At 46.9% G+C, this 19,463-nt stretch overlaps 1 protein-coding gene across 1 annotated transcript in view; it reads left to right on the plus strand.

Moving 5' to 3' along the window:
• Window positions 1-3,941: 3,941 nt before the first annotated feature.
• Window positions 3,942-19,463, plus strand: part of LOC142588567 (1-phosphatidylinositol 4,5-bisphosphate phosphodiesterase beta-4-like) — a 208,676-nt gene continuing 193,154 nt past the window's right edge. Inside the window, exon 1 of the mRNA XM_075700406.1 lies at window positions 3,942-4,405. The gene's annotated coding sequence lies outside the window, so the exon portion shown is untranslated. The remainder of the gene's footprint in view (window positions 4,406-19,463) is intronic.

The following is a 19,463-nucleotide window of genomic DNA, read 5'->3' on the forward strand; positions in this document are numbered from 1 at the left end:
GCTCCCATCGTACCAGTCCTCAAACGAGACGGCAGTGTCAGAATCTGCGGGGATTACAAGGTTACAATCAACCCCGTCGCTACCATCGAGAAGTACCCGTTGCCCCGGATTGAAGATCTCTGGTCAGCGTTGTCCGGTGGACAGAAGTTTACCAAGCTCGACCTCAGAGATTCTTACCAACAGTTGGTGCTCCAGGATGCCTCCCGGAAGTATGTCACAATATCGTCAACTTTGGCGCTCTTCCAGTGCCATATTCCTCAGCCATATTTCAGAGGGAGATGGACAACCTCTTCAGGGGCATGAGGCACGTGGCGGTGTACTTGGATGACATCCTGGTTACTGGCAGCAACGACGGGGACCACCTGCCGAACCTGCACAACGTCCTGGCACGACTGCAGAACGGCGGTCTCAAGCTTAAGCTGGAAAAGTGCATTTTCCTCGCCCCCAGTGTTGAGTATTTGTGACATAAATCTGAGGCTGGCCTAGCCCCGGCTCCCCGCAAAGTTGATGCTGTGCTCAAGGCGCCTAAGCCCCAGAACAAGAAGGCGGTGAAGAGCTACCTCGGCCTCATCAACTTCTACAGGAGTTTTGTGCCGAACCTGTCGGAGCATCTACAGCTGCTCCATCTTCTGCTTCGAGATGGTCAGCAATGGGTCTAGAAGAAGGGGTAGGACCAGGTCTTCGAGTGCAGCAAGGAGCTAATCAATGCTCCAGTGCTGATGCACTTCGATCCTGCCAAGCCTGTCGTCCTGACCGTAGATGCGTCGCCATACGGCGTGGGAGCCGTCCTGGCGCACCGGGACAAGCATAGCCAGGAACGCCCTGTGTCGTTTGCTTCTCGTTGGCTTCACACTACAAAGCAACGCTACAGCCAGCTGGACAAGGAAGGCCTGGTCCTCATGTTCGGTGTCGAACGCTTCCACCAGTATCTGTGGGGCCGGAAGTTCGAGGCGGTCATGGACCACAAGCCGCTGTTGGGGCTGCTGGGGCCTGACAAGGCAGTTCCTGTGCAGACATCACCTCGAGTGGTACGCTGGGCCTTGAGGCTGGCAGCTTACAGTCAACAGCTGGTTTACCGTCCGGGAAAGGACCTGGGACGTGCTGATACCCTGAGCCGCCTGCCCCTGCCTGAGGTACCTGATGCTGTTCCCGAACCTACTGAAGTGTTCATGCTGGAGCCAGTGGCGTAGCAACAGGGGGGCCGGGGGGCCGTGGGCCCCGGGTGTAAGAGGCCAATGGGGGGGGGGTGTCATATACGTCTGAACATACCCCTCTTTCCGCCGGATACACCCGGGGCGGGGGAGGGGGGGGTGACAGAAGACCTATGGGCCCCGGGTACCAGACGACCTAGCTACGCCACTGGCTGGAGCCCACGTACCCGGAGGTGCTCTCCAGATCTGAGGTATCGCAAGCGACATGCCAGGACCCAGTCCTGTCTCAGGTGGTCAAGGCGGTGTCCCGTGGGGAGGAATTTGTTTTGCAGGCCTATAGCCATAAGGCCACTGAGCTGAGCCTGCAGCAGGGCTGCCCACTGTGGGGTTCCAGGGTGGTGATCCCACAGTTTCCGGTCCAGGGTCCTGCAGTTGCAGCTCGCGGGCCATCCTGGCGTTGAAAAGACCAAGATGGTGGCCTGGACCAGGACATCACTCACATGGTGCAGAGCTGCCAAATCGGCCAGGAGCGAGCCTCACGTCATGTGGAAATCACCCCCTGGCCGTTCGAACGGAGAACCTGGTCCCGCCTACATGTGGATTTTGGGCGACCTTTCAAGGGCCACTACTTCCTGGTGGTGGTGGACGCCTTTCCGAATTGGGTGAAGGTTCTACCTGTCACCACTCCATCAGCAGGCGCAACTATTGCAGCGCTACGACAGGTCTTCACCGCCCAGGGGTTGCCGGACGTCATCGTATCCGACAATGGTCCTGCTTTCGCCAGCACTAAGTACCTGGCCTGGCTGACGAAGAACGGAATCCGCCGGATGATGGTTCCACCGTACCACCCTGCTTCAAATAGCGCAGCCGAGCGGGTGGTGCAAGCCATCAAGGACAAGCTCAAGAAGAGCCAGACTTGGGATTTCCGGACGCAGATTGCCCGGTTACTGTTTCAGTACCGGACCACGCCCCACAATGTCACTTGCTGTGCCCCCTGTGAGCTCCTGCTGTGTTGTATGGTCAAGACACCCTTGGACGTCTTGCATCCGGACCTCCGATCCACAGTTATCCTGAAGCAGCTGAAGCAGGAGCTGGCTGCTGACCAAGGGTGCCGTCCTGGCCTTTGCCGGAGTCGGCAGCTCCAGTTTTCGCCAGGAACTTCCGTCCTGGCCCACCGGACAGGTGGTGTCCTGCCAGCGCCTCGTCGCTGCTCGTCCGCATGCCAGACGGGGCTACGTGGCACGGACACGCCGACCACGTTAGGCCTCGCCTTGGGACCTGGCCAGCACCCTCGACTGCCGCTTCCGAGTTACAGCCCGCAGGAGGACTAGCGGCAGCACCAGTCTCTTCCAGCGGAGCACCGCCAACCTCGGAGGCGAGAAGCGTTGCCAGTGGTGTGGCGCCCGTTGGGGCCGGTGTCGAGCCCGGCACCACTCACAAGGCCGACCACTGCGGACCCTCCGGATGGAACGAGGCTGTCTCAGGCAGCACCCGGCGCCGCCACACCCGGCCCGTCAACACCGGTGCCCAGGCGGAGTACTCGACGGCGGAGGCCACCGGACCGTTACTCGCCTGGGTGGCAGGCGCCATCGACCCGGCTAGAACGGAGGCAGAGCCTCGCACATTGAACTTGGGAGTTTTTTTGTTGTCGACAAACAAACTGGGGGTAAGGGGGTGTGACAAGCATGTGACGCCCCCTCGGGCATCATCTTCGTTGGCCCGCCAGGCTCGGTAGGCAACATTGGCCACCGCACCCAATAAACACCGACGAGCTAGCACAGCTGCTCGATCGGCGTCAGTCATCGTTCATCACCACCACGCTGCGGAGCGTCCGCCTAACGGAGGGTGCCTCGAGGCCTCCCTTGTTCACGAATTCGGGCGGATCGTGACAATGTTGTATGATGATCTCTATCTGGGTTTAAGACTGATACATCATGGTATTTGGTCTTGTAGGCAGCACAGTGCGAGGTCTATATCATGCTGTCTACCAGTCTGGTAAAGAGTTCTATGGGTCAGGTAGGAATATATATCGGACTCATACAAGGACCCGTACAAACCATACATATTCCTAAGAGACTTGTAAGACGATGAGCAAAACGTGAACAAGGTGAATGCAGGAGCCAACGTTTCGACAAGTGGACTTGTCTTCTTCAAGGCCACGTTTCGACAAGTCCACTTGTCGAAACGTTGGCTCCTGCATTCACCTTGTTCACGCTTTGCTCATCGTCTTGAATTGCCATCTCCCGCATTCCCCGTCTTTTCTCAAGAGACTTGTAGAAATTTATATCAGTTTTTTTTTCTTTTTTTGCTAGGGATGGCGTCTGACTTTAAAACTGTAGGATCACACGTATTTTTGTTGGCATAAAGTTACGACTGAAGCGCTTTCTATGGGATAACTTGCTCGTCTGTAAATTAATCAAAGGGCAGCTCTACGTGGCCTTCGCTCACGGAACCGTACGAATAAACATGGATCGTTTTCCTCATCACGACTGCGCATTGCTCACTCGTGGAGGCCAGAGGTCAACCGCTCAGTTCAAATATGCGCGGTGAAGCGCGCGCCGGGCAATTAGAGAGAGGATGAAAGCGTCCTCGGCAGTTTCGTTTTCTTATTCGTTTGGCGCTCAACCGCGTTTCCTCAAGGGGTGCTGAAGATAGCGCCAACCTTTCCTTTCTCGTTACGAACCACTTCTCTCTTTTATTCATCGCAACAGGTATAGTCTCGACTCGAAGAAACAGCCAAGTCGGCGACGCTTTGCGAGTGTACAGAATCTGCCTTCCACCTTCGCCACGGGGAGTAGGGTGCACTTCACAAGCCCCCACATACTCGATCAGAACTGCTTGCGGCTGGTTCACAAGTCGCCACTGCAGCTCCAAATATCTTCTTCGGCGCTTATCCGTCCCACTGTACACTACAATAGCGTGCGAACGTTCTTGTACAGGTTCATATTCCCAAAAGCTTCGCCGCAACCTGCACCACCAGCGGTTGCGACTAATTAGATCATCGCTGCGACCTTGCAAACCCCACCCTCTAACGACATAAGCCCTGAGGAATCGGACCGTTGCGGTTGAGAAAGTGGATGCGGCGAGCGTGACGTGCGAGCAGTACAAGCAAGGGACCAGCAGCTGCGCACCTGCGGAGAACGCGCTCCCGGGCGCCATCAGCCCCATCGTCATTTCACGCGCGGCGGCGGCGACGCTCCCTTCGGCACTGCGGCAAAGACGGCCCGAGCCAGCGGCAGCGACCTGCCAAGCAGGTGAGTGCGACGCCTTTGCAGTGTGTATTTCTCGCATTCTAACCAGCGCCCCTCGCTGCGCCCGTCCGGCCGCGATCGGAGTGGCCGAACGGGTTTTTTTGCATCCCTCGGAACAGCGCCGCTCAGGTCCTCCCCGCGGGAAGATGTGTTCCCTTCCCTTCGCTCCTTTCGGGCTGTGGGCCGACCATTCCCCCCACCCCTTGAGGTGCGCGCTGCCTCTCCGCTGTCGTAGTGCACAAGCAGCGCGGCCGAAAATCGGCGACGATGTCCGCGCGCAGCCTGCTTGCCATGCGCGGCAACCGCCGTTTGTTTACGTCCCTTGCCGGATGATTGATTCACGGGCGCACCCGGCTGCGTCCGAGCCAAGTGATGTGCGTTCTTGTTTTGCAGTCCGCCCGGACGAAATTTTCCGCCGCCGAAGGACGTAATGCGCGCATTCTCTGATACGGATCCCAGTAAAGAGTCTCCCACGGTCCCTGACCGTGAGTCGGGACACGCTGTCCTGCGGTTTTGAACATGTCGTTGCACCTCTAATCCGCGCTCGTTGTCGGATGCCCGCGGCGCAGTTGCCCCGCGCGCATTCTTGGCGGCCACAAATATTTTTGTTTGAGAAGGCGGCCGTTAGAGGCTTTGCTCAGAACATACCACGTACGGCTTCGTTTCGTTTGATTCCTCTCGTCCTTGCCGCGCTGGAAGGGAGCCGTGCTATCTAGCGATATGCCGCTGCTCTGTAATTAGCGACGATGACGCCGAAGGATTCTCGAGAAGGAACTAGCGCACGCGGCTTGCAGCGGTTTCGGTCCATGCGGAACCGTCGTGTGTGTTCCGGTAACATATCGACGGGGCGCGCGGCTTGTAATGTTGGAAACATCGCGTGCCGCGAGGGAGTGCCAGGTACACCGTCGTACTGTCACGTCATGTGTGGCGCCGCGCGTCCGTCTCACCTCTTGACCGTTTGGCATCATATCGCGCCGCGTGCTGAGCGTCATCCGCCGCGTTCCGTCTGTCGTCGCCCGTATCGATCACGACTAGCGCGTGTTTGCGGCCCGTGTAGGACGTACCACGTACGCTTTGAACAACTTTCCAGAAATGAGCGAGAAGGAAGGGGGTTAACCGAGGGGCCCGATTTTTATTAGTCATATCATAAGAAGCCAACAAACACTGACACCAAGGATAACATAGGAGAAATTACTTGTGCCTAATAAATGAAATAAAGACACTATAAATTAATGGAAATTGAAGTGGATGGAAATTTAAACAACTTGCCGCAGGTGGGAACCAAACCCACAACCTTCGCATGTGTTTGTTGGCTTCTTATGATATTTCTATAAATGAGGGGTTTAGTATTTGTAGAGCAGACGAGGCATTTTCGCCGCCCAGACACAATTCCGTTGAACCGTTAGGGCAGCTGCCTTCTTGCCTGATATTTATTTTCCAGGGGATCTAGCTACGCCTGTTTAAGCGTGTACGCAGACGTCTCAGACAGTGTCGGGTATACTTTTGTATTGGGTCCAGTATTCCTTAGATATTGAGAACGTGCATTTGGTGCTGGATCGAAGCTCATTCACCACTATGCTGTAGAATATAAAGTAACCTCCTGTGCTGTGCTGGCACAGCTTTTAACAGAAATTTTATTCATAAAAGGCTCAAGCTGGAGTGCTAGAGGGTAGGCTAGGTGGACACCAGCTTCTAAAATTTTCAGTGCCGCTAAAGTCCCTGTGAGTCGAATGTTACTCCTAATAATGTTAACCCTTCATATATAAATTATGAAAATAGATTCGTTCTCCTTAAAGTGCTGTGTGGTGAAGTGTCGTGCTGGACATTGCAAGATACAAACTGGGCCATTAAAAAGCTGTTGGCCCAAGTGCGAGTACGCTGTCGCAGAGACTGGTCTTATGAATTTGTAGATGGCATGTAAAATGATGAGCTCTTTGGTGGCAAAAATATAATGTTCAAATTGTTTGCAACACCACAAAAATTTGTTGATTCCACACAGCTCTCCATTATTGCTGGAATATAGTGCAGCAGCTAATGTCACTTGTGTTTTCATGATGACTGTGTCACTAATGCTTGAACACTATGCCTGCCTGAAAATTTCTAGTGCCTATTTATTGTTTCACCATACAGAAACGTAGGCATCATCCGCATTATAAGTTCCCCTCAAAGAACAAGGTGTTAGTCCATGTGTCATATTGATGTGTAAAGATTAAGTGCCATGAATTGTCTTTGCCACACTGCAGGGGAGGGTATTCTGTAAAGGCTCACTCACACTAGGCCGATTCGACACCGATTTCGGTCTGCTGACTCTCCGCAACGTTTTTTTCCTTTGGGTCGGTGCCGACAATGTGCCAACGGTTGGCGGAGAGCTCCGAGTCGGTACAGTGTGACAGAGGCGCTGAGACGAAGGTAAAAAACACTGTCACCGGCAGTCAGCAGGCGTGTTGGATCAGCCTAGTGTGAGTGAGCCTTAAGTCTCAGACTAGTGAATGTGCCCATTTCGCCTGCTGTTGAAGTGTTGATTGGTTGGGCTGGGGTACCAGCAAGAAAGAAACAGGCACTCCTAGCCAGTTTCCTTCTCGCTGGTTCAGCTCCAGCCAGTCAGCGGCAGTTGAAAGGGACAGTTCAATAGGTGGCTAATTACACAACACCCCTCTGTAGTCTAACCCTCATGGCGTGCATGTGCTAGCACATTATGCTGTAATACACAATATAAACAACTGATAATTAGGTTAATTCGTAATGGTTGGCAGTGCAACAAAAGCAAGGACAAGCAGGGACATCTCATGGTCAGCTGTGCAGCTCTACAAACAATGTCTCTGTTAAATGACATTGCATGTATGTACTGGACAGAATGAAAAAAAGGCAACAAAAAAAACCTGGGGTAATCACAACCGAAAGCTTTTACTTGCTACATGCCGATCCAGCAGCGCCTAATCTCTCACACTGCAGCAAATACATTTGAATATTCAATTTGGGAAGGGTATCACCTCTGCCACACAGATGAAAGGTACTTGTTGTGAAAGCACATAAACCCACAAATGTAACACGCAACAAACAAAAATTAAGTGATTTTTCTTTCTTTCTTTGTATTTCCTTTTTTTCTCTCTCAGTCTTTTTCACTTGCCAGAACGACTGCTGTACTTCCGACTGTCCCTTATGCCCAGTTCCATAACCAGAAAGAATTCCTGATCACTTAGGTTCACAGGTGGTTGACTGAAGCTGAACAGTGTGCCCTCCTTTGGGTTTGTCTTCCTTATGTCTACCAGCACAGTAGCATTGCTGCTAAGCAGGATTGTGCCCGTCCTGCTTCATTACTTGCCCTTGCTTATATTACACTTCCATTGTTATCACAAACATACAGTAAATGCAAAATAAAACATGCTGATCAAATTTGTGTCAAGTGAAAACTAGGCTTCACGTTGATGCATCATCGGCATAAGTGGTCATCACGATATCAGCACTACTTTTCTAATTTTAGCAGGCACAGAGCTTTCTGTAGGCATCAGAGTACTCTTGCATTGTACAACATATGTTATGATTTCAAGTATTGTTATATATAGTGAGCTCTTTCTTTTTCAGATTTTTTTCTTTCAGTGGTTTCCAATTTTATATGTCATAGACCTTCTTACTCATATATAGGTTGTGGACCCTTGTGAAATTTTTTCTTTTACATTTCACCCAGAAACATGCAAAGAAGAAATGAACAGTTGGGCATGGTTCTACTGTCAGGAGTAAGGCAGTATATGTAATTTTCAGTCTGCAGCCAGTTAGGTGGCTGCAAAAATTTATTTTATTTTATTCTCATTTTAAACCACCTGCACACTGCTCCGACTTCTGTCATAAACAGCTCATTAGAATGGGGAAGTGGGCAGTAGGGGTTGTTGGGTTACAAGTGCCCCATGACTTGATCACTTAGCAGAAACAAAGTTACAAGTCTATTCCATGTGTAGTAATAAAAAGCCACTGATGTGGTTGACACACAGGTCAAGCTATAAGTCTTCTTGAATGCCAATCCTGTTTCTATTTTTTTTTTTTTTTTTCACATGAGAGAATGCTGCTTCACTACCTCATCATCATCAGCCTGTTTTGCAATGTCCACCTCCATACTCTGCTTCTGATTTCTTATAGACTCATCAGTGTGAGCACGTAGTCATCAGCATACAAGCATGCTTTGTAAGTCAATCCTTCAACTATATGATTTATAAAAATTAGCAAGAACATCAGAATCACAAGATCTATATTTTGGCAAGCTGCTGCTGTTGGTCATTAAAGAAAAACAGGTGTAATAAGGATAAAATTCCTACTGCAGGCTGGAAAACAAACAAACGAATGAGTCACTGCTGTTTTTTCTGGTCTACACAGCAACAAGTGCTGATGGTAACTGGCACTGTGTGCACTTAAGGAGACTAATTTTATCAGCTGAAAGATGCATTGTATTTAACTACAAAGCAGGTCAAGGAAAACGCACTTGTGGGCTGACAGGATTTTCTATATTATTTTATTTTATTCTTCAAAAATTGGTACATGAATCACTGTGACCTAGCTACAGGAGCTGCATTTTGGTGGAGGTAGCAGTGCAAATGTGCTTGTGTGTAGATTTAAGGGTACATTGATGAACACCAGATGGGCAGGACTAATTTGTAATCTTCCACTACGACCTCTCTCTTTTCAGATGTTTAGCTTTTGAATGTTGGACAGACACTAAAGGGAAAAATTATTTGAGTGGTATCTGTAAATGACCCTTCTACAATTAAAAAAAAAAAAACCACTCTTGCTATCGGAAGTTCAGTGAGGCAGAAATTATGCAAAAAGGAAAGACAGCAGATGGTGCAACGGCCTTGAAGTTCTCATACGAGCTTGCCCTAATGTCGTGGATATCAATGTCATCTGCTCAAACCTCATTAATTTTTTATCAGTATAGTAGGACTACATTTTATTTCAGCAGATCTCATGATTGAACTGAGCAAGCTTGGAATAATTCTTGCTGAGTCACAATGGTCAAAATAGAAAAAAAAATATTTCAAAATATGTGATGCCCTAGCATGTTGGCACTGAGGTTTTAATATCAAATTAAAAAAAAATGGAAGTTGGACTTTCATTGTCTCTTCTGATAATCAACCAATCACTGCAGAACCATGTGTCTTTAGTGTCCGTTCAGAGCCTCGTCAATCATTTTATAAATGTATTTGGCTTCAGTTACAGTTCAACTTCAGTTGGTCTTTCTGCTGTGAATACACAAATGGAGCAAAGAAAAGTTGTAGTTTCAGATAGATCAGGTACTAGAAGCCAATTCAGTTTGATGTAGTTGCATTGTGTTTTAAGTGTATGCAATGCTGACAATGCCAAGGACTGCATTGGGGTTTCTTTACTAGGCAATGCTGCTGCTCTAATATCTTGACATGTACAAGGTTGAAGCACTGCATAAACATTCACAAGAAGGAAACTAGGGCAAACTCAGCATCTGCGAAGCAGTCCACTGTAGCTGTTGGGGCTGAAGGCAGTTGGGCAGGTGAGGAGACCTCGTACTAGGAAGATGCCCTCTCGTAATATTGTTACAGTAATATTCCTCTAGAGGAGCATCGACGAAGAAGACACTTTTGATCTGGCGTGTAGATTCGCCCATATGGTTCAGTGCTTGCTCTCCTTGTAAATATATTGTAAATGCATTTCCCTGTTGTGTCTGGGTCTACGTAATATCTTGGCGAAGATGCAGGGGGTCTGACGCAAGATGGAGCTCTGCAGCAGTTGCCACTCTAGGCATGTCTTCCGGCAGTGAAACTGCATCAGCAGCCATGCCAGCCATCATCCTGGCTCTATGTCGTGATCCTGGGACATTTTCTGGCGCTGGTGGTGATGATGTTGACAACTGGATTCGACTTGTGAGTGCGTAAGCGCACTTTAGAGGTAGGACCCGACCTTGATGCTGGTGAACATATTTTATCTAAAGGGAACTGCGAAGGCCTGGTTCGATAACAACGAAGAGGAGTTCACAAGCCGGAGCGTATTTAAGACAAAACTTCGGGAGTTGTTTGGCCAACCTGCAGGCTGCCAGCGTTCCACCAAGAAAGAGCTTGCCATGCATGTGCATCTACAGAGTCTACTGGTTGTACCGGGACACTGACTGTTTGTCTCGCAATCCTGTGGTTCCATCTGAAGCCTCCGATGGTGCGCTTGCATGTCTACTCGTGCTCTCCACTTTTGAGCCACGTCCGTGATCAACAGCGCCATGATCCCATCTTAGGCGAGCTTATTCAGAAGCTGGATTCTCCAGCATCCAATCCGTTCCTTCGCCTCTTCGTGCTTAAAGATGGCGCATTATATCGCCACAATGTCCACCCGGATGGACACGAACTGCTGCTTGTCCTTCCTACACATCTGCGCTTGAGCGTTCTCGGCCAGCTCCATGACACCTCACCCGCTGGTCATCTTGGAGTTTCCCGGACCTACGATCGCATTCGGTATCGCTTCTTTTGGCCCTGTCTTTACCGCTTCGTTCGTCGCTGCGTTGCTGCATGTGACCCGTGCCAATGTCAAAAGAAACCACTTATGCCTCCTGCTGGCCTCCTTCAGCCCCGCGACATCCCATCTGAACCCTTCTTCTGAGTTGGTCTTGATCTCTTCGGTTCTCTCCCTGCCTCTACTGCTGGCAACAAATGGATTGCCATTGCTACAGAGACCACACCACCCGATACGCAATTACACACGCTCTCCCTACCAGTTGTGCAGCGGACGTCACTGATTTCCTGCTACGTGATGTCATCTTGCATCATGGAGCCCCTTGTGAGCTCCTCACTGACTGTGGCGCTGATTTTTCTCGTGCATGACAAAACACAAATTTACTATGGCTTACCACCCACAAACGAACGGCTTGACTGAACGATTCAGCGGGATGCTAACTGACATGCTTTCTATGCATGTTTCTTCTGACCATCAAGACTGGGACACTGCATTGCCCTTCGTTACATTTGCCTACAGTTCCTCCCGTCATGATACCGCTGGTTTTTCACCCTTTTATCTTCTGTTTGGCCACCACCCAACACTACCTTTTGACACTATCATTCCCGCTGCTGACTATTTGTGCCCTGATTACACCCGAAATGCAATTTCCAAAGCTTACAAGGCACACCATATTGCTCGCCATTGCCTTACAGCATTGCAAGACCACCAGAGGCACCACTATGACTCCCGTCATCGCAATGTTATCTATACCCCGGGCGCCTTTGTGCTTCTGTGGACTCTGACTCTGCATATCAGACTCTCTGAAAAATTGCTTTCTTGGTACTCCAAACCCTACCGTGTCTTAAGATGTGTAACAGATGTCACTTATGCGATTGGCCCACCTCAAGTCTACCTCTTCCTTCATTTTGCCGCCTACAGACGTTTTTCACATATCCCGCCTTTAACTTTACCGCTCTCATACACCATAGCAAGCACCGTGACGGCGATTCAACAACTGGAGGTCATGTTACGGTGATATTCCTCTAGAAGTGCATGGACAAAGATGATGCTTTTGAGCTGGCACGCGCATAAGGCTCAGTGCTTGCTCTCCTTGTAAATATATTGCAAATACGTTTCCCTGTTGTGTCAGCCTCCATGTAACAATATTGTAAAAGTTATTTGCAATACTTCAAGTCTCAATGTTGCCGATGCAGGCAACATTGAAAACAACTGTAGAACAACACTGAGAACTACTCTACGTACAGTGGTGCCTAAAGATAATAAACAGCACATACTCATGGCATAGATGGAAATCCTACATTAAGTGCAGCAAGAATTACAGTGGCAATTTATAGTTCAACATTTCGGCTTGGTAGATAACAAGAATCATGGTACTGTAAATTGTCATTGCAATTCTTGCCATATTGATATTAACAAATCTGAACCCCTCTGCTTTGTGTGCAGGAAGTGCAGGCACATTGATAGGCCAGTGCTACCAACAGAGACCATTTATCTAGAGTTCGAATATTAATGAATTACTTGGAAAGCTAGAAGCCTTTGTGCATCTTAGCAGTGTCCTAGGCACATAAGGAACATGACATAAAGGCAGAAGAACGGCACCAGGCTTCACTGCGAAATCTAGGTCAGGTGCAGGGTGAAGACATAACAGCAGAAGAATAGACAGTGGGTCGAGTGTGGGGCTTCCCTGCTTGGGGATTCGGGAAAGGAAACCCTTCTGCTGACTCACTCAGTGGAACGACTAAAACTGGATCGCATCCAGAGGTTGCACCAAACAGGATGACACAGCACCTACAAGGATTTACTAGACATGTTGTTGGTGTGAAGTATGGTGCATGAAGCAAGCCAACCGGAAAGACATACAGAAGCTGTCAGGCAAGAGCAGTGACCAAAGTGTGAGGGAGTTATTGGAAACTTTTCACATAAGAAAGAAAGGGTCTGCTTGTATTATGGACACATATATACGTTGCTTTCTTCAAAAGGCAGCTTGTGGCAATGTGTTTCTTTGTTACACATTCTCTGTACTGTGTGCTATGTGTGCATGAGCGTCTTAGTTTTGTATCTGGGTCCGCTGCTAAAAAGTTGGTAGTTGGCACTTCTTTGGGTCTTTCCGGTTATCTGGCTTCATGTCCTGTACTTTGTGCTAAGAACAACACTTATAGTAAACCTAAACACCAATTTGCCCTAGAACAAGTTCACATGGAAGGGTGGCGGGTGATATTCTTACAGGGCAGTATCTTAGGATATTACCTAGAGGGAGATCTGGTGGTAATGTCAATGTGAATTTTGTAGTCTTCCATCATGGGAATATGGGTTTGGCTTGTATTAAACATCGTTTGGCCTTAGACAGGGTCACAGCTGTGCTGATAAAATTTTCTAGGTATAAACTCTTCATAAAAGACCTTGGTTCTCCTGCCTTACATTGTACAGTATTGGTTCCTCACATCTGAGACAAGAATTAGCATTTTCCATTTTGCAGCCCTCACTGCCTAACTGCACTTAATAAATCAATCTAAAACAAAGCATCTCACATTATCCCCTCTCAATACTTAAGTCAGTAGTATTTCATTAAAACAGTCACTTGGCTTGCCTTCAATTGCATTGTGCCATGTCATCTTGCACCTTTGCCAGCTTCATTCTTTTTTCTATTGCCTGAAGTCGCACGATATGCTGTTAAAGCCACAGTTCAGAATATTGCCCAACCTTAATACTTAGCCAGACAATAATAACATGTGTAAATTGTCACTCATTGCTTCTCGGCCAATCAGCTAAAATCAATTTGTCACACGTCAGCTGTAAACACATACTCTTTGCCCTTTGCAGTAGTGTGGAATGCTCTTCCTGATCACAGTCACGTGCATAGACCACAAAATATTCAGAGGAAAACTATCTACCTGGTGTGCATAGCTTCATACACACACTGCTCCTGAACTGATGCACTGCACAAACTCTAGGAAACATATCACGTAATAGTTCTGCGGGAAACTGCAAGGTGAAGAGAAGTAATTAATTAAGGGAAAATGAAACATCTACTCAATCGTCCCGGACCAGGACGAATTTTTCTTCAACTGCGAATATTTTGTTTTGGGCAACCTGTATGGGTTTCCTTTGTAGCAATTGCTACGATTGGGTAGATGTGTCATTTTCCCTTAATTAATTAATTCTCTCCACCTTGTGGGTTTCCACAGAACTATAACGTGAAACTCTTGCCTTTGCTTCGAGTTGTTGACAAATTCGACTTCGCCCTGCCATCTGCTAGCTGCCTGGTTAGCTCAGACGGTAGAGCGGCTGCCCCAGTAAGGTGGTGGTTCCGGGTTTGAGTCCTGGACCAGGACGAATTTTTTTTCAACTGCAAGGCTTTTCTGTTGAGGAACCCGTATGGGTTTCTTTTGTAGCAATTTCTACGATTGGGTGGATGTCTCATTTTTCCCTTAATTAGCTAGGAAACATACCTACTTGCTAAATTTTTTGTTTTCCAAGTTTGTCTTTACCCTCTGTACTTGTTTTCAGCGTATGGACATTTAGCTTTGACAGTTGTTTGCTTTTACGTTTCTCATAACTATTGCAACTGCATTTCCGTTATATGTTCTCTAAATGCTTGAGAGTATCCTGATGTTACGGGCTTTTTCACATCCCCCTCCTCCCCACCCTTTGATAATGGATTTGGCGCCTAAAGGGAGAAATACGTGAAACAGTATGTCAGGTATAATGCAAAGGACAGAAAGACAGGGCAGACCTAGTTTTGAGCTCGTAACTATTGTCTAGAGCATGTAAGCAGTTGTGTATTATAGTAATGGAATAGGTGCCACATGAAGAGAAACAAGTCAAGTATGGCAGAAAACTAGGTGTCCAGACAAGTGATAAGTTCACAGGAAGACCAGCAGATGTCTCCGAAGTCAACGTTGCCTCCATTGAGGCCTGACAAAGACAAGTCCTCTTTTCAAAACTTTGACTCTAGAGACATTTCTTGTTCAACCACTGTCGATCACAGAGAATTAAACGTTGTGATGAGATTAGGAAAGTTGTGAGCAAAATCTGAATCATTTTATTACACATAGGTAAAGTGATCCACATACACATGTTATATGCAGGAGGAGGAGGGCGATAGTCAGACTGAAGTCCTACAACATCCAATTTAAAGAGAATGGAGTCTACTGTTTGGTTGCTGTAGATAGCTAAGAGAGGCATTTGACCTGCAGTGGACATGAAAAGGGCTGATGATGCGAGGGATGATCTTGTCTGTATCTTTGTTAGCCCATGGGATGGATGGGGGGTTTTGTGTGAGAAGCATGAAAGATGAGTGGAGGCACTGACTGATTAGCTTGGCTTTCACTGGTGCTCTTTCTTGGCAGCAGTGTGCAACCTTGCTATGCTTAGGGGGCAAAGCTTCTTTGGAAACTGTCATTAGAATAATTCTTCTCATGCTTATCAGAAACAAGTCCTCTGTCAGTGCGTTGAATGGGAGCATAACCGCAGCATGTTCAAAACCTACCACTGACTTTCGTGGTTCAGTATGTGGGAGAGTGGAAGTGCAGGCAGAACACATTTGTTAGAAGGACCTCATGAATACATAGGTTGTAAGTGACTGTGAACATACGTAACTACAGTGCCATACACACTATAGTGATGGAAACATAGTTGCACTGAGCAAGCGAAACTGCAGATCACTCAGGATTTAAAATCTAGAGGCAGCCCAGAATTTAACTGCACTTTATAGGCAGCTGTAGGCAAACCTGGGGGAAAATTTGATTGCAGTACAAGGTAAAGACTTGTACTTAGAGGTCCCCATCGTATCCCCAGTGGCCTGGCACCTCTGAATACCATTTGGCCTGCTCTCAAGTCTTGCATTAAAAAAAGAAAGAGAGTCTGTGTGACAAATTCTGACACCAGTATTCCTGCCTCTTCTTGGATGTCTCTGCTTTTTACATATCGATCTCCTTGTGACTGCTTTTAAATCCAAATGCTTCATAATTCTTTGGGCTTGTCTCATCTATTGAGAGTGGAAGGAAATTATACTTTTTAAAATATGCTCAGTCCTTTCCCTGGCTTACATGCAACAGTGACAAAGGTAATCTACGTTATCAAACTTGTTACTATACAGCATTTCATTTGCAAGCATCCAGCCCAACCACTGGAAAGCAAGGCACTCTTGTTGGAGTTGTCAAAAATGATTGTTTTTTAACACCTTCAAATTGAATGTCCCCAACTGCAGTAAATTATGGGACCAATATACATTTGTGGATAGCTCCAGATTAATTTTTACCTCCTGGAGTTCTTTAATGTGTACTTACTGAGTGCATGACCATGTTTGCATTTTGCTCCCATCAAAATGCAACAAACCCACAGCTTCCATAACGGTGCGGCAGAGCTATAACCTTCACTTACTTCTGCATCTTGGTTGCTCCCTTGTAAACACTCTCGTAATTTCTTACTTTTTTTAAAATTTTACTTAGCTGTCTTAGGCTTGTCATGCTCCACTGTAGCAGCTGTACTCGCCATGCTATTCTTCACACTGCAGTGGTACAGGCACTGAATGCCCACAGCACTCATTGTTCCTCCACTTGTAGGGGTGTTGGAATATTAGAAAATTTTGATTAACAGGTCATATAAGGCCCTATTGGATTCAGTCTTCAAATTGAATAATTGGTATTTGTAAACATGAATATTTTTCAAACAATTTTTAAGTAGTTTAAATGCTCTAGTGTGTGCACTCAAATAAAAAATGTGAGCAGAAGTGCCATAAATTTTCATCTTGGCAGCCATAGCAGGCAAAAGAATGCAGGCCCTCCGGTAATCAAGAGTATATAGTTGTAAGCATGAAATGGCTACCAGCAAAGCAGATTGGTTGGAGTAATTAGGACGGTTGCTCACATCCATCTCACGGTCATCCACGGCACACGACGCTGCTGGCCTGGTCACACAGCGTGGCGCCATCTCTCGAGAGAAAGAGGCAGTGCAAAAACCGCACTGCGAGATCTAGGACCGCTGGCATTGAAAAGAGCACAAACAACCCTGTCCCAGTGCCGAAAGATGACAATCAAGTGTGTGGTGCACTGTATCTGCCTTTTGAACATCACTATTGGAAATGACAGATAAAGCTTCAACGTACTAGAAGTTACAGCTTGAGTGATATTGTGAACAAACATTAAAAGGAAGTTGGAAGCAATACTTTTGGTAACTTGTTTGGGCAGTAACTAGTGCATGTAATGCGGGTCTGTGCAAAGGGTTCGAGGCCAGAGACCGCATTTTCTAAAGTTTTGGCTGGTTGCCCAGATGTTCTCGTCAGAGTGCCAAGATAATGGCTCCGGCTTTTGGCTCAAGGTCACTTGAAGGTCACTGACAATGGGAGCTAACAGCATATCATGCTTAAAAAGAGAAACATTAGAAGTTACGTATATAGCAGAGCCACTGTAAATTTCTGTTGTACACTGTACAACAGAAATTTGCTAACATTGTGAATACTAGGATATGAATATCATTCTATGTTCATGATGAAAATGACTGCTTTTTATTCAAAAAGTAGTCGATGCTTGATTTGGTCTCAAAAATTACTATTCCCACACCCCTGTTTGTCTATACTTTTCTACTATGGCTAAGCTTCATGCTGAAGCTTAGTCCCAAATGTTGGGTACTTCATGTCTCCTCGGATTGTTTTATTTGTTGTACTGCCAGAAACCCTGTTCTTGACTTCAAGGCTAGAGTTGCTGCCTGATCCCAGCCATACTTCTGCATTCAGCAACCTACCATTGCAGCCTTGCACATTACGCTAATTACTTCGTATTTGTATCACATGCTTTCTGACAGCAACATTGTTGCTTTCTTTACTTCCTTTCTCTACTCTTTTTTGCAGTCTTCCCGTATTCATCCATGCACTGAAAGATTTGCACGCTTTGACTATAGGTAATTGTGAGCGCTACAACATAATTGTGTTGCCATATCATCTTTATACCATTAGCATTTTTTTCTTTGAACAAATGTTTTAAGATAGTGCGGGTGGCAGATTACATGATGTCACCTCCCCAGGTAGCTTGCTTGAAGACTTAGAGTTCACTTGCATGACATATATTGGAATTGTAAATTAGCTAATTAACAATATTGTTACAGTAACTCTGGTGTTATACTAACTAATCAGGTAATTAGTCATTCACTTTGGGGCACGTGTAATTGCAGAATTGAAGCTGGGTGGTGACTAGGTCTATTTAATGGAAGTCATAATACTAACACCAGTTTCAAGATATTTGTTCCTGACATGTTCTACAAAATTTTATTGCCATTACAGTTAGTTTCCTCCCAGAGTTCATGGAGGGAGCCCTTTGAGAAACTAGTAAAGGCTAAACCCCATTAGCGCGATTTTGTGCGCGACAGCGACGAGCGACGGGTTCGCGCGACGGATCAGGCCGTCGCTTGAACAGATCGCTAGGTCTTGTCGCGCGATCGCTCGGTTTTGCAAATCTAGAATTCGTCGCTCGTCGCCCGGAAGTGCTATGAGCGACTAGCCAATAGCGCAAAGCCGGAACTGGATGTACATAACTCCAGTACTTCCGATTGTCGCACGGAACGAGCAAACGATTGAATTTTTATAGGTGCAAGGATAAGAACCTACTGCAAGATTTTCAGAAATATTTTATGTTGCTTTTTACAGTAAAATACATCAACTTAAGTTAATAAAGCACGCGTCACGCTAGTTTCGGCGCCTATATTGCTGCCCTCATACCGGCAACACTGGGGAGACGTCGCTCGAAGTCATCGCTCGCATGGGGTGCAACTTGTAGGCGACGAGCGAACGCGACAGCCATCTCCATCGCGTCGCCTGTCGCTGTCGCGTGCAAGATCGCTTGCATGGGGTTTATACTTAACTTATGTATTTCGTAACACGTGTTTAAGATGGATTCTGAACTCCCAAGATTGCTTTTGAAGTCTCGAGACTCGTGCCACTTTCGAGTGATGCGAGGGCCTTGATTTTTGTAAAATTGACATGAATTTATTGGTACTAGGCTTCAATTTGGCTAATTGCAACATGTGCTCTAAAGGTTAATCATTAAAAAGCTTCATAGCTTTTTAACCTTTTTAAAATTTTCTTAAACTTTTTTTGGCTTTAGGTAGTGCAACAAAGACAAAAAAAAGAGCGAATTTACAGGACATGCACTTTGCTTTTTTATCTCATGTTTATTTTGATGGTATTGCTTTTAGCAGTTTCTGTTGTACTTAAGCATTTGACTTTCATTAACGAAATTCAGTTGTGAGAAACAACAGTGGCTTTCCAGCTAGTTCACTCTATTGTCTTATCATGCTACCTCAATAAATTATGAATCCACTGCAATATTACCACCTTGCTGTATTGCAAGTAAAAAGTTTATTGATGAAGTTTGTGAACATTGCACATTGTTGGCCTATATTTTCAGTTTTCAACTTAGCCACCTGCAGAGGCAGGGTTGTACTTTCTTGTGCAAATGAGTTTTAAACAATTCCAATTGAGGTTAGAAACAACAAGCCAGTGGCATAGCCAGAAATGTTTTCACCTTCTTCACCATGGAGAGTGGGGGGGGGTGCATGGCCAGTGTAACCCTCCCCCTGGCTACGCCACTACAACAAACACTATCCC

This window comes from Dermacentor variabilis, chromosome 7, assembly GCF_050947875.1.
Source record: "Dermacentor variabilis isolate Ectoservices chromosome 7, ASM5094787v1, whole genome shotgun sequence".
Taxonomy (NCBI): domain Eukaryota; kingdom Metazoa; phylum Arthropoda; class Arachnida; order Ixodida; family Ixodidae; genus Dermacentor; species Dermacentor variabilis.